Source organism: Castor canadensis, chromosome 10 (genome assembly GCF_047511655.1).
Source record: "Castor canadensis chromosome 10, mCasCan1.hap1v2, whole genome shotgun sequence".
Classification (NCBI taxonomy): domain Eukaryota; kingdom Metazoa; phylum Chordata; class Mammalia; order Rodentia; family Castoridae; genus Castor; species Castor canadensis.
Window position 1 is genome coordinate 87,219,675 of NC_133395.1, and position 12,981 is coordinate 87,232,655.

The 12,981-nt window shown below is 67.9% G+C and overlaps 6 non-coding genes across 6 annotated transcripts; all 6 read right to left on the minus strand.

The window, feature by feature from the left end:
• Positions 1 to 820: 820 nt before the first annotated feature.
• LOC141413472 (5S ribosomal RNA) lies at positions 821 to 939 on the minus strand. Its single transcript, XR_012438264.1, has one exon. It is a non-coding gene; the product is annotated as a 5S ribosomal RNA (ribosomal RNA).
• A 2,153-nt stretch (positions 940 to 3,092) lies between these two features.
• LOC141413473 (5S ribosomal RNA) lies at positions 3,093 to 3,211 on the minus strand. The gene has a single exon (XR_012438265.1). It is a non-coding gene; the product is annotated as a 5S ribosomal RNA (ribosomal RNA).
• A 2,145-nt stretch (positions 3,212 to 5,356) lies between these two features.
• LOC141413474 (5S ribosomal RNA) lies at positions 5,357 to 5,475 on the minus strand. Its single transcript, XR_012438266.1, has one exon. It is a non-coding gene; the product is annotated as a 5S ribosomal RNA (ribosomal RNA).
• Positions 5,476 to 7,622: 2,147 nt separating this feature from the next.
• LOC141413475 (5S ribosomal RNA) lies at positions 7,623 to 7,741 on the minus strand. The gene has a single exon (XR_012438267.1). It is a non-coding gene; the product is annotated as a 5S ribosomal RNA (ribosomal RNA).
• Positions 7,742 to 9,888: 2,147 nt separating this feature from the next.
• Positions 9,889 to 10,007, minus strand: LOC141413476 (5S ribosomal RNA). The gene has a single exon (XR_012438268.1). It is a non-coding gene; the product is annotated as a 5S ribosomal RNA (ribosomal RNA).
• Positions 10,008 to 12,152: 2,145 nt separating this feature from the next.
• Positions 12,153 to 12,271, minus strand: LOC141413477 (5S ribosomal RNA). Its single transcript, XR_012438269.1, has one exon. It is a non-coding gene; the product is annotated as a 5S ribosomal RNA (ribosomal RNA).
• Between the last annotated feature and the right edge of the window lie 710 nt (positions 12,272 to 12,981).

Sequence of the window (12,981 nt, forward strand, 5' to 3'; positions counted from 1 at the left end):
CAAGGCGGATCAGAGGGTCCCGGCACCTGAGGTTGTCCACGGGGAGAATGTCTGTTCCACGGGGGCAAGCGGTCCCTTCCGTCGTGCCCAAGCCCATGTGACCCCGAAGGCCAGGTGGCCCCGGTCCTTGAGCTGACTGAGGAGTGCTTTGAGACCCGGAGGGTGGCACAGGCGACTGGGCGCCAGCGGCGGCCCTCCCTCCCTTTGAGCGGGACGGGGAGCTGCCGCTGGCATCCGGAGCTCTGGCGGCCTGCGCCCTCTGTCCCTGTGACCGCAGGCTCTGCCGTGGGAGGCGGGATCCCACGTAGAGGTCGCGCGCTGGCTGCCCTGTCTTGGGTTGAGCGACGGAGGGCGACGTGGAGCAGCACCCGACTGAGGCTCCCTGCTTCTCTGTCCCCTGGCGTCTTGCCCTGGACCCAGTGCACCACCTTGTGGCGAGCCCAGGTGTGGCGCGTCCCGCTGTGGGGCCCGCTGGGGTGCAGGACCCACTTTCTCATGGCTTCCGCACGTCCCTCCCCGCCCGCCTGGAGGGCAGTTGGGGAGCGGTCCCCAACGTGGCCTGGGACCAACCTCGCTGGTGACCCGTGTCGCGGGCGCGCGCCCCAGGAGAGTGTGGGGAGGGGAGAGGATTCGGGGACGTAGCTGTGAGGATTCGGTGTGCGTGGGTCTGGCGGGTGGCCCGGACGGGGTCGGGGTCGTGGTCACGGTGGGTCGTTGTGGTGGTGGTGGTGGTGGTGGTGCTGGGGGTGGTGGTGGTGGTGGGGGGGGTGGTGGCGAAGTCCCCGAAGACAAAAGGAGCAGCGAGGGAGGGAGGAGCAAAAGCCTACAGCACCCGGTATTCCCAGGCGGTCTCCCATCCAAGTACTAACCAGGCCCGACCCTGCTTAGCTTCCGAGATCAGACGAGATCGGGCGCGTTCAGGGTGGTATGGCCGTAGACGCTAGCCGCCGCCTCCGGGAGCCCCAAGAGCCTGCCGAGGTACCCGGCGTGCGTCTCCACGCTGCTCTCCTGGCACGGCTGGGAGTCCGGGTGGGGGCTGGCAGCCCGGGGCCAGCGGCCAGAGGCCCCGCGCGCCTGCTCGGGCAGCCGGTCTCGCCCAGGTGGCCGCTGGGTGGCTTTCTTCCCGAGGTGTCCTGCTGCCAGGACGAGGGTCAAGTTTTCTCGGGGGAAAATTTCTCAGTGCTCTCGGGCGCTTGTTCTTCTGGGAATGTCCACTGCTGTGGCCAAGGCGGGGGACGCACAGCTCGGGCCAGGGCAAGCAGCCGCCCTCCTCCGTCGCCTCCTGGAGCCGTATCCTTGGGTGGGTGCGTGGCTCCCAGCGGAGGTCTCGGGGACCCTTCCGGTCCTCTTCGTCCGGAAAGCGCCACTGCCCCTCCAGCCCATCAGGAAAACGGCAGCCGCGCCCTTCGCCGACCCGCTCCGCCCTCCTCCACACTCAGGGCCTGGGGCTGCGGGGCTGAATCGTGAGGCTTTCCAGCCCAGGACTTCACCTCTGGCCCCTTTCACACCCGGGATCTTGGGAAGAAGAAACAAAACCAAACACAGCCAAAGCCATCTCCTCCGACCCGGGGCCCCTCCACATCCCTTCCGATCCCGGGTTCCTGCCGGCCTCCCGGGGCGTTTCTCCCAGGCAGGCCTTCGCGGCCACTACACGGGGCTGAGCACTCGAGTCCTCGGGCGTCACGGGGCCCGCGGCCACGCCAAGCACGCACGACTCCCGGGTCTCGTCTGCTCCTGGGTGCCCTGGGCCTCTTCCCTGTGCCGCTGCTGGGTCTTGTGCCCCTGCTTGGCCTCCTTCAGACCCGGCCCCGTGCTACGCGGCCACGTGCTACAGGATCGTGCCAGCAGAACTGGCCCTGGCTGAGCCCCGTACCCACCCTCCTGCCATCCCTGGCCCTGCTAGCAAATGGCAGAGATCCTCTGGCCTCCGAGCCCAGACAAAAATCCTGATGCAGTTGGCCGAGGGGCCGCAAACCAAGGCTTCGCTTGTTCCCGCTCAGGCCCCAGCCATACCCTCTTGTCCTTCGGCTGCTCGTGTGTGGGGTGGGGGAGAGGAGGGTGCGTCCCCGTGCGTGCGTGCGTGGTCTGGGTGTCTCTGCGTGGTGTGTGTGTGTGTGTGTGTGTGTGTGTGTGTGTTAGATGCCGTGCCTGGTGTAGGTGGGGAAGAGCAAGCCCTCACGCACAGAGCCCCATCACACACTGGGGCCGGGCCGAGGGGGTCAATCTGCTCGGCCTGATTGCGTTGGGCATACATTGCAGAAGGTGGGTTTTCCAAGGCGGAGCAGAGGGTCCCGGCACCTGAGGTTGTCCACGGGGAGAATGTCTGTTCCACGGGGGCAAGCGGTCCCTTCCGTCGTGCCCAAGCCCATGTGACCCCGAAGGCCAGGTGGCCCCGGTCCTTGAGCTGACTGAGGAGTGCTTTGAGACCCGGAGGGTGGCACAGGCGACTGGGCGCCAGCGGCGGCCCTCCCTCCCTTTGAGCGGGACGGGGAGCTGCCGCTGGCATCCGGAGCTCTGGCGGCCTGCGCCCTCTGTCCCTGTGACCGCAGGCTCTGCCGTGGGAGGCGGGATCCCACGTAGAGGTCGCGCGCTGGCTGCCCTGTCTTGGGTTGAGCGACGGAGCGCGACGTGGAGCAGCAGCCGACTGAGGCTCCCTGCTTCTCTGTCCCCTGGCGTCTTACCCTGGACCCAGTGCACCACCTTGTGGCGAGCCCAGGTGTGGCGCGTCCCGCTGTGGGGCCCGCTGGGGTGCAGGACCCACTTTCTCATGGCTTCCGCACGTCCCTCCCCGCCCGCCTGGAGGGCAGTTGGGGAGCGGTCCCCAACGTGGCCTGGGACCAACCTCGCTGGTGACCCGTGTCGCGGGCGCGCGCCCCAGGAGAGTGTGGGGAGGGGAGAGGATTCGGGGACGTAGCTGTGAGGATTCGGTGTGCGTGGGTCTGGCGGGTGGCCCGGACGGGGTCGGGGTCGTGGTCACGGTGGGTCGTTGTGGTGGTGGTGGTGGTGGTGGTGCTGGGGGTGGTGGTGGTGGTGGGGGGGGTGGTGGCGAAGTCCCCGAAGACAAAAGGAGCAGCGAGGGAGGGAGGAGCAAAAGCCTACAGCACCCGGTATTCCCAGGCGGTCTCCCATCCAAGTACTAACCAGGCCCGACCCTGCTTAGCTTCCGAGATCAGACGAGATCGGGCGCGTTCAGGGTGGTATGGCCGTAGACGCTAGCCGCCGCCTCCGGGAGCCCCAAGAGCCTGCCGAGGGCCCCGGCGTGCGTCTCCACGCTGCTCTCCTGGCACGGCTGGGAGTCCGGGTGGGGGCTGGCAGCCCGGGGCCAGCGGCCAGAGGCCCCGCGCGCCTGCTCGGGCAGCCGGTCTCGCCCAGGTGGCCGCTGGGTGGCTTTCTTCCCGAGGTGTCCTGCTGCCAGGACGAGGGTCAAGTTTTCTCGGGGGAAAATTTCTCAGTGCTCTCGGGCGCTTGTTCTTCTGGGAATGTCCACTGCTGTGGCCAAGGCGGGGGACGCACAGCTCGGGCCAGGGCAAGCAGCCGCCCTCCTCCGTCGTCTCCTGGAGCCGTATCCTTGGGTGGGTGCGTGGCTCCCAGCGGAGGTCTCGGGGACCCTTCCGGTCCTCTTCGTCCGGAAAGCGCCACTGCCCCTCCAGCCCATCAGGAAAACGGCAGCCGCGCCCTTCGCCGACCCGCTCCGCCCTCCTCCACACTCAGGGCCTGGGGCTGCGGGGCTGAATCGTGAGGCTTTCCAGCCCAGGACTTCACCTCTGGCCCCTTTCACACCCGGGATCTTGGGAAGAAGAAACAAAACCAAACACAGCCAAAGCCATCTCCTCCGACCCGGGGCCCCTCCACATCCCTTCCGATCCCGGGTTCCTGCCGGCCTCCCGGGGCGTTTCTCCCAGGCAGGCCTTCGCGGCCACTACACGGGGCTGAGCACTCGAGTCCTCGGGCGTCACGGGGCCCGCGGCCACGCCAAGCACGCACGACTCCCGGGTCTCGTCTGCTCCTGGGTGCCCTGGGCCTCTTCCCTGTGCCGCTGCTGGGTCTTGTGCCCCTGCTTGGCCTCCTTCAGACCCGGCCCCGTGCTACGCGGCCACGTGCTACAGGATCGTGCCAGCAGAACTGGCCCTGGCTGAGCCCCGTACCCACCCTCCTGCCATCCCTGGCCCTGCTAGCAAATGGCAGAGATCCTCTGGCCTCCGAGCCCAGACAAAAATCCTGATGCAGTTGGCCGAGGGGCCGCAAACCAAGGCTTCGCTTGTTCCCGCTCAGGCCCCAGCCATACCCTCTTGTCCTTCGGCTGCTCGTGTGTCGGGTGGGGGAGAGGAGGGTGCGTCCCCGTGCGTGCGTGCGTGGTCTGGGTGTCTCTGCGTGGTGTGTGTGTGTGTGTGTGTGTGTGTTAGATGCCGTGCCTGGTGTAGGTGGGGAAGAGCAAGCCCTCACGCACAGAGCCCCATCACACACTGGGGCCGGGCCGAGGGGGTCAATCTGCTCGGCCTGATTGCGTTGGGCATACATTGCAGAAGGTGGGTTTTCCAAGGCGGAGCAGAGGGTCCCGGCACCTGAGGTTGTCCACGGGGAGAATGTCTGTTCCACGGGGGCAAGCGGTCCCTTCCGTCGTGCCCAAGCCCATGTGACCCCGAAGGCCAGGTGGCCCCGGTCCTTGAGCTGACTGAGGAGTGCTTTGAGACCCGGAGGGTGGCACAGGCGACTGGGCGCCAGCGGCGGCCCTCCCTCCCTTTGAGCGGGACGGGGAGCTGCCGCTGGCATCCGGAGCTCTGGCGGCCTGCGCCCTCTGTCCCTGTGACCGCAGGCTCTGCCGTGGGAGGCGGGATCCCACGTAGAGGTCGCGCGCTGGCTGCCCTGTCTTGGGTTGAGCGACGGAGCGCGACGTGGAGCAGCACCCGACTGAGGCTCCCTGCTTCTCTGTCCCCTGGCGTCTTGCCCTGGACCCAGTGCACCACCTTGTGGCGAGCCCAGGTGTGGCGCGTCCCGCTGTGGGGCCCGCTGGGGTGCAGGACCCACTTTCTCATGGCTTCCGCACGTCCCTCCCCGCCCGCCTGGAGGGCAGTTGGGGAGCGGTCCCCAACGTGGCCTGGGACCAACCTCGCTGGTGACCCGTGTCGCGGGCGCGCGCCCCAGGAGAGTGTGGGGAGGGGAGAGGATTCGGGGACGTAGCTGTGAGGATTCGGTGTGCGTGGGTCTGGCGGGTGGCCCGGACGGGGTCGGGGTCGTGGTCACGGTGGGTCGTTGTGGTGGTGGTGGTGGTGGTGGTGCTGGGGGTGGTGGTGGTGGTGGGGTTGGTGGTGGCGAAGTCCCCGAAGACAAAAGGAGCAGCGAGGGAGGGAGGAGCAAAAGCCTACAGCACCCGGTATTCCCAGGCGGTCTCCCATCCAAGTACTAACCAGGCCCGACCCTGCTTAGCTTCCGAGATCAGACGAGATCGGGCGCGTTCAGGGTGGTATGGCCGTAGACGCTAGCCGCCGCCTCCGGGAGCCCCAAGAGCCTGCCGAGGGCCCCGGCGTGCGTCTCCACGCTGCTCTCCTGGCACGGCTGGGAGTCCGGGTGGGGGCTGGCAGCCCGGGGCCAGCGGCCAGAGGCCCCGCGCGCCTGCTCGGGCAGCCGGTCTCGCCCAGGTGGCCGCTGGGTGGCTTTCTTCCCGAGGTGTCCTGCTGCCAGGACGAGGGTCAAGTTTTCTCGGGGGAAAATTTCTCAGTGCTCTCGGGCGCTTGTTCTTCTGGGAATGTCCACTGCTGTGGCCAAGGCGGGGGACGCACAGCTCGGGCCAGGGCAAGCAGCCGCCCTCCTCCGTCGCCTCCTGGAGCCGTATCCTTGGGTGGGTGCGTGGCTCCCAGCGGAGGTCTCGGGGACCCTTCCGGTCCTCTTCGTCCGGAAAGCGCCACTGACCCTCCAGCCCATCAGGAAAACGGCAGCCGCGCCCTTCGCCGACCCGCTCCGCCCTCCTCCACACTCAGGGCCTGGGGCTGCGGGGCTGAATCGTGAGGCTTTCCAGCCCAGGACTTCACCTCTGGCCCCTTTCACACCCGGGATCTTGGGAAGAAGAAACAAAACCAAACACAGCCAAAGCCATCTCCTCCGACCCGGGGCCCCTCCACATCCCTTCCGATCCCGGGTTCCTGCCGGCCTCCCGGGGCGTTTCTCCCAGGCAGGCCTTCGCGGCCACTACACGGGGCTGAGCACTCGAGTCCTCGGGCGTCACGGGGCCCGCGGCCACGCCAAGCACGCACGACTCCCGGGTCTCGTCTGCTCCTGGGTGCCCTGGGCCTCTTCCCTGTGCCGCTGCTGGGTCTTGTGCCCCTGCTTGGCCTCCTTCAGACCCGGCCCCGTGCTACGCGGCCACGTGCTACAGGATCGTGCCAGCAGAACTGGCCCTGGCTGAGCCCCGTACCCACCCTCCTGCCATCCCTGGCCCTGCTAGCAAATGGCAGAGATCCTCTGGCCTCCGAGCCCAGACAAAAATCCTGATGCAGTTGGCCGAGGGGCCGCAAACCAAGGCTTCGCTTGTTCCCGCTCAGGCCCCAGCCATACCCTCTTGTCCTTCGGCTGCTCGTGTGTGGGGTGGGGGAGAGGAGGGTGCGTCCCCGTGCGTGCGTGCGTGGTCTGGGTGTCTCTGCGTGGTGTGTGTGTGTGTGTGTGTGTGTGTGTTAGATGCCGTGCCTGGTGTAGGTGGGGAAGAGCAAGCCCTCACGCACAGAGCCCCATCACACACTGGGGCCGGGCCGAGGGGGTCAATCTGCTCGGCCTGATTGCGTTGGGCATACATTGCAGAAGGTGGGTTTTCCAAGGCGGAGCAGAGGGTCCCGGCACCTGAGGTTGTCCACGGGGAGAATGTCTGTTCCACGGGGGCAAGCGGTCCCTTCCGTCGTGCCCAAGCCCATGTGACCCCGAAGGCCAGGTGGCCCCGGTCCTTGAGCTGACTGAGGAGTGCTTTGAGACCCGGAGGGTGGCACAGGCGACTGGGCGCCAGCGGCGGCCCTCCCTCCCTTTGAGCGGGACGGGGAGCTGCCGCTGGCATCCGGAGCTCTGGCGGCCTGCGCCCTCTGTCCCTGTGACCGCAGGCTCTGCCGTGGGAGGCGGGATCCCACGTAGAGGTCGCGCGCTGGCTGCCCTGTCTTGGGTTGAGCGACGGAGGGCGACGTGGAGCAGCACCCGACTGAGGCTCCCTGCTTCTCTGTCCCCTGGCGTCTTGCCCTGGACCCAGTGCACCACCTTGTGGCGAGCCCAGGTGTGGCGCGTCCCGCTGTGGGGCCCGCTGGGGTGCAGGACCCACTTTCTCATGGCTTCCGCACGTCCCTCCCCGCCCGCCTGGAGGGCAGTTGGGGAGCGGTCCCCAACGTGGCCTGGGACCAACCTCGCTGGTGACCCGTGTCGTGGGCGCGCGCCCCAGGAGAGTGTGGGGAGGGGAGAGGATTCGGGGACGTAGCTGTGAGGATTCGGTGTGCGTGGGTCTGGCGGGTGGCCCGGACGGGGTCGGGGTCGTGGTCACGGTGGGTCGTTGTGGTGGTGGTGGTGGTGGTGGTGCTGGGGGTGGTGGTGGTGGTGGGGGGGGTGGTGGCGAAGTCCCCGAAGACAAAAGGAGCAGCGAGGGAGGGAGGAGCAAAAGCCTACAGCACCCGGTATTCCCAGGCGGTCTCCCATCCAAGTACTAACCAGGCCCGACCCTGCTTAGCTTCCGAGATCAGACGAGATCGGGCGCGTTCAGGGTGGTATGGCCGTAGACGCTAGCCGCCGCCTCCGGGAGCCCCAAGAGCCTGCCGAGGGCCCCGGCGTGCGTCTCCACGCTGCTCTCCTGGCACGGCTGGGAGTCCGGGTGGGGGCTGGCAGCCCGGGGCCAGCGGCCAGAGGCCCCGCGCGCCTGCTCGGGCAGCCGGTCTAGCCCAGGTGGCCGCTGGGTGGCTTTCTTCCCGAGGTGTCCTGCTGCCAGGACGAGGGTCAAGTTTTCTCGGGGGAAAATTTCTCAGTGCTCTCGGGCGCTTGTTCTTCTGGGAATGTCCACTGCTGTGGCCAAGGCGGGGGACGCACAGCTCGGGCCAGGGCAAGCAGCCGCCCTCCTCCGTCGCCTCCTGGAGCCGTATCCTTGGGTGGGTGCGTGGCTCCCAGCGGAGGTCTCGGGGACCCTTCCGGTCCTCTTCGTCCGGAAAGCGCCACTGCCCCTCCAGCCCATCAGGAAAACGGCAGCCGCGCCCTTCGCCGACCCGCTCCGCCCTCCTCCACACTCAGGGCCTGGGGCTGCGGGGCTGAATGGTGAGGCTTTCCAGCCCAGGACTTCACCTCTGGCCCCTTTCACACCCGGGATCTTGGGAAGAAGAAACAAAACCAAACACAGCCAAAGCCATCTCCTCCGACCCGGGGCCCCTCCACATCCCTTCCGATCCCGGGTTCCTGCCGGCCTCCCGGGGCGTTTCTCCCAGGCAGGCCTTCGCGGCCACTACACGGGGCTGAGCACTCGAGTCCTCGGGCGTCACGGGGCCCGCGGCCACGCCAAGCACGCACGACTCCCGGGTCTCGTCTGCTCCTGGGTGCCCTGGGCCTCTTCCCTGTGCCGCTGCTGGGTCTTGTGCCCCTGCTTGGCCTCCTTCAGACCCGGCCCCGTGCTACGCGGCCACGTGCTACAGGATCGTGCCAGCAGAACTGGCCCTGGCTGAGCCCCGTACCCACCCTCCTGCCATCCCTGGCCCTGCTAGCAAATGGCAGAGATCCTCTGGCCTCCGAGCCCAGACAAAAATCCTGATGCAGTTGGCCGAGGGGCCGCAAACCAAGGCTTCGCTTGTTCCCGCTCAGGCCCCAGCCATACCCTCTTGTCCTTCGGCTGCTCGTGTGTGGGGTGGGGGAGAGGAGGGTGCGTCCCCGTGCGTGCGTGCGTGGTCTGGGTGTCTCTGCGTGGTGTGTGTGTGTGTGTGTGTGTGTGTGTTAGATGCCGTGCCTGGTGTAGGTGGGGAAGAGCAAGCCCTCACGCACAGAGCCCCATCACACACTGGGGCCGGGCCGAGGGGGTCAATCTGCTCGGCCTGATTGCGTTGGGCATACATTGCAGAAGGTGGGTTTTCCAAGGCGGAGCAGAGGGTCCCGGCACCTGAGGTTGTCCACGGGGAGAATGTCTGTTCCACGGGGGCAAGCGGTCCCTTCCGTCGTGCCCAAGCCCATGTGACCCCGAAGGCCAGGTGGCCCCGGTCCTTGAGCTGACTGAGGAGTGCTTTGAGACCCGGAGGGTGGCACAGGCGACTGGGCGCCAGCGGCGGCCCTCCCTCCCTTTGAGCGGGACGGGGAGCTGCCGCTGGCGTCCGGAGCTCTGGCGGCCTGCGCCCTCTGTCCCTGTGACCGCAGGCTCTGCCGTGGGAGGCGGGATCCCACGTAGAGGTCGCGCGCTGGCTGCCCTGTCTTGGGTTGAGCGACGGAGCGCGACGTGGAGCAGCACCCGACTGAGGCTCCCTGCTTCTCTGTCCCCTGGCGTCTTGCCCTGGACCCAGTGCACCACCTTGTGGCGAGCCCAGGTGTGGCGCGTCCCGCTGTGGGGCCCGCTGGGGTGCAGGACCCACTTTCTCATGGCTTCCGCACGTCCCTCCCCGCCCGCCTGGAGGGCAGTTGGGGAGCGGTCCCCAACGTGGCCTGGGACCAACCTCGCTGGTGACCCGTGTCGCGGGCGCGCGCCCCAGGAGAGTGTGGGGAGGGGAGAGGATTCGGGGACGTAGCTGTGAGGATTCGGTGTGCGTGGGTCTGGCGGGTGGCCCGGACGGGGTCGGGGTCGTGGTCACGGTGGGTCGTTGTGGTGGTGGTGGTGGTGGTGGTGCTGGGGGTGGTGGTGGTGGTGGGGGGGGTGGTGGCGAAGTCCCCGAAGACAAAAGGAGCAGCGAGGGAGGGAGGAGCAAAAGCCTACAGCACCCGGTATTCCCAGGCGGTCTCCCATCCAAGTACTAACCAGGCCCGACCCTGCTTAGCTTCCGAGATCAGACGAGATCGGGCGCGTTCAGGGTGGTATGGCCGTAGACGCTAGCCGCCGCCTCCGGGAGCCCCAAGAGCCTGCCGAGGGCCCCGGCGTGCGTCTCCACGCTGCTCTCCTGGCACGGCTGGGAGTCCGGGTGGGGGCTGGCAGCCCGGGGCCAGCGGCCAGAGGCCCCGCGCGCCTGCTCGGGCAGCCGGTCTCGCCCAGGTGGCCGCTGGGTGGCTTTCTTCCCGAGGTGTCCTGCTGCCAGGACGAGGGTCAAGTTTTCTCGGGGGAACATTTCTCAGTGCTCTCGGGCGCTTGTTCTTCTGGGAATGTCCACTGCTGTGGCCAAGGCGGGGGACGCACAGCTCGGGCCAGGGCAAGCAGCCGCCCTCCTCCGTCGCCTCCTGGAGCCGTATCCTTGGGTGGGTGCGTGGCTCCCAGCGGAGGTCTCGGGGACCCTTCCGGTCCTCTTCGTCCGGAAAGCGCCACTGTCCCTCCAGCCCATCAGGAAAACGGCAGCCGCGCCCTTCGCCGACCCGCTCCGCCCTCCTCCACACTCAGGGCCTGGGGCTGCGGGGCTGAATCGTGAGGCTTTCCAGCCCAGGACTTCACCTCTGGCCCCTTTCACACCCGGGATCTTGGGAAGAAGAAACAAAACCAAACACAGCCAAAGCCATCTCCTCCGACCCGGGGCCCCTCCACATCCCTTCCGATCCCGGGTTCCTGCCGGCCTCCCGGGGCGTTTCTCCCAGGCAGGCCTTCGCGGCCACTACACGGGGCTGAGCACTCGAGTCCTCGGGCGTCACGGGGCCCGCGGCCACGCCAAGCACGCACGACTCCCGGGTCTCGTCTGCTCCTGGGTGCCCTGGGCCTCTTCCCTGTGCCTCTGCTGGGTCTTGTGCCCCTGCTTGGCCTCCTTCAGACCCGGCCCCGTGCTACGCGGCCACGTGCTACAGGATCGTGCCAGCAGAACTGGCCCTGGCTGAGCCCCGTACCCACCCTCCTGCCATCCCTGGCCCTGCTAGCAAATGGCAGAGATCCTCTGGCCTCCGAGCCCAGACAAAAATCCTGATGCAGTTGGCCGAGGGGCCGCAAACCAAGGCTTCGCTTGTTCCCGCTCAGGCCCCAGCCATACCCTCTTGTCCTTCGGCTGCTCGTGTGTGGGGTGGGGGAGAGGAGGGTGCGTCCCCGTGCGTGCGTGCGTGGTCTGGGTGTCTCTGCGTGGTGTGTGTGTGTGTGTGTGTGTGTGTTAGATGCCGTGCCTGGTGTAGGTGGGGAAGAGCAAGCCCTCACGCACAGAGCCCCATCACACACTGGGGCCGGGCCGAGGGGGTCAATCTGCTCGGCCTGATTGCGTTGGGCATACATTGCAGAAGGTGGGTTTTCCCAGGCGGAGCAGAGGGTCCCGGCACCTGAGGTTGTCCACGGGGAGAATGTCTGTTCCACGGGGGCAAGCGGTCCCTTCCGTCGTGCCCAAGCCCATGTGACCCCGAAGGCCAGGTGGCCCCGGTCCTTGAGCTGACTGAGGAGTGCTTTGAGACCCGGAGGGTGGCACAGGCGACTGGGCGCCAGCGGCGGCCCTCCCTCCCTTTGAGCGGGACGGGGAGCTGCCGCTGGCATCCGGAGCTCTGGCGGCCTGCGCCCTCTGTCCCTGTGACCGCAGGCTCTGCCGTGGGAGGCGGGATCCCACGTAGAGGTCGCGCGCTGGCTGCCCTGTCTTGGGTTGAGCGACGGAGGGCGACGTGGAGCAGCACCCGACTGAGGCTCCCTGCTTCTCTGTCCCCTGGCGTCTTGCCCTGGACCCAGTGCACCACCTTGTGGCGAGCCCAGGTGTGGCGCGTCCCGCTGTGGGGCCCGCTGGGGTGCAGGACCCACTTTCTCATGGCTTCCGCACGTCCCTCCCCGCCCGCCTGGAGGGCAGTTGGGGAGCGGTCCCCAACGTGGCCTGGGACCAACCTCGCTGGTGACCCGTGTCGCGGGCGCGCGCCCCAGGAGAGTGTGGGGAGGGGAGAGGATTCGGGGACGTAGCTGTGAGGATTCGGTGTGCGTGGGTCTGGCGGGTGGCCCGGACGGGGTCGGGGTCGTGGTCACGGTGGGTCGTTGTGGTGGTGGTGGTGGTGGTGGTGCTGGGGGTGGTGGTGGTGGTGGGGGGGGTGGTGGCGAAGTCCCCGAAGACAAAAGGAGCAGCGAGGGAGGGAGGAGCAAAAGCCTACAGCACCCGGTATTCCCAGGCGGTCTCCCATCCAAGTACTAACCAGGCCCGACCCTGCTTAGCTTCCGAGATCAGACGAGATCGGGCGCGTTCAGGGTGGTATGGCCGTAGACGCTAGCCGCCGCCTCCGGGAGCCCCAAGAGCCTGCCGAGGGCCCCGGCGTGCGTCTCCACGCTGCTCTCCTGGCACGGCTGGGAGTCCGGGTGGGGGCTGGCAGCCCGGGGCCAGCGGCCAGAGGCCCCGCGCGCCTGCTCGGGCAGCCGGTCTCGCCCAGGTGGCCGCTGGGTGGCTTTCTTCCCGAGGTGTCCTGCTGCCAGGACGAGGGTCAAGTTTTCTCGGGGGAAAATTTCTCAGTGCTCTCGGGCGCTTGTTCTTCTGGGAATGTCCACTGCTGTGGCCAAGGCGGGGGACGCACAGCTCGGGCCAGGGCAAGCAGCCGCCCTCCTCCGTCGCCTCCTGGAGCCGTATCCTTGGGTGGGTGCGTGGCTCCCAGCGGAGGTCTCGGGGACCCTTCCGGTCCTCTTCGTCCGGAAAGCGCCACTGCCCCTCCAGCCCATCAGGAAAACGGCAGCCGCGCCCTTCGCCGACCCGCTCCGCCCTCCTCCACACTCAGGGCCTGGGGCTGCGGGGCTGAATCGTGAGGCTTTCCAGCCCAGGACTTCACCTCTGGCCCCTTTCACACCCGGGATCTTGGGAAGAAGAAACAAAACCAAACACAGCCAAAGCCATCTCCTCCGACCCGGGGCCCCTCCACATCCCTTCCGATCCCGGGTTCCTGCCGGCCTCCCGGGGCGTTTCTCCCAGGCAGGCCTTCGCGGCCACT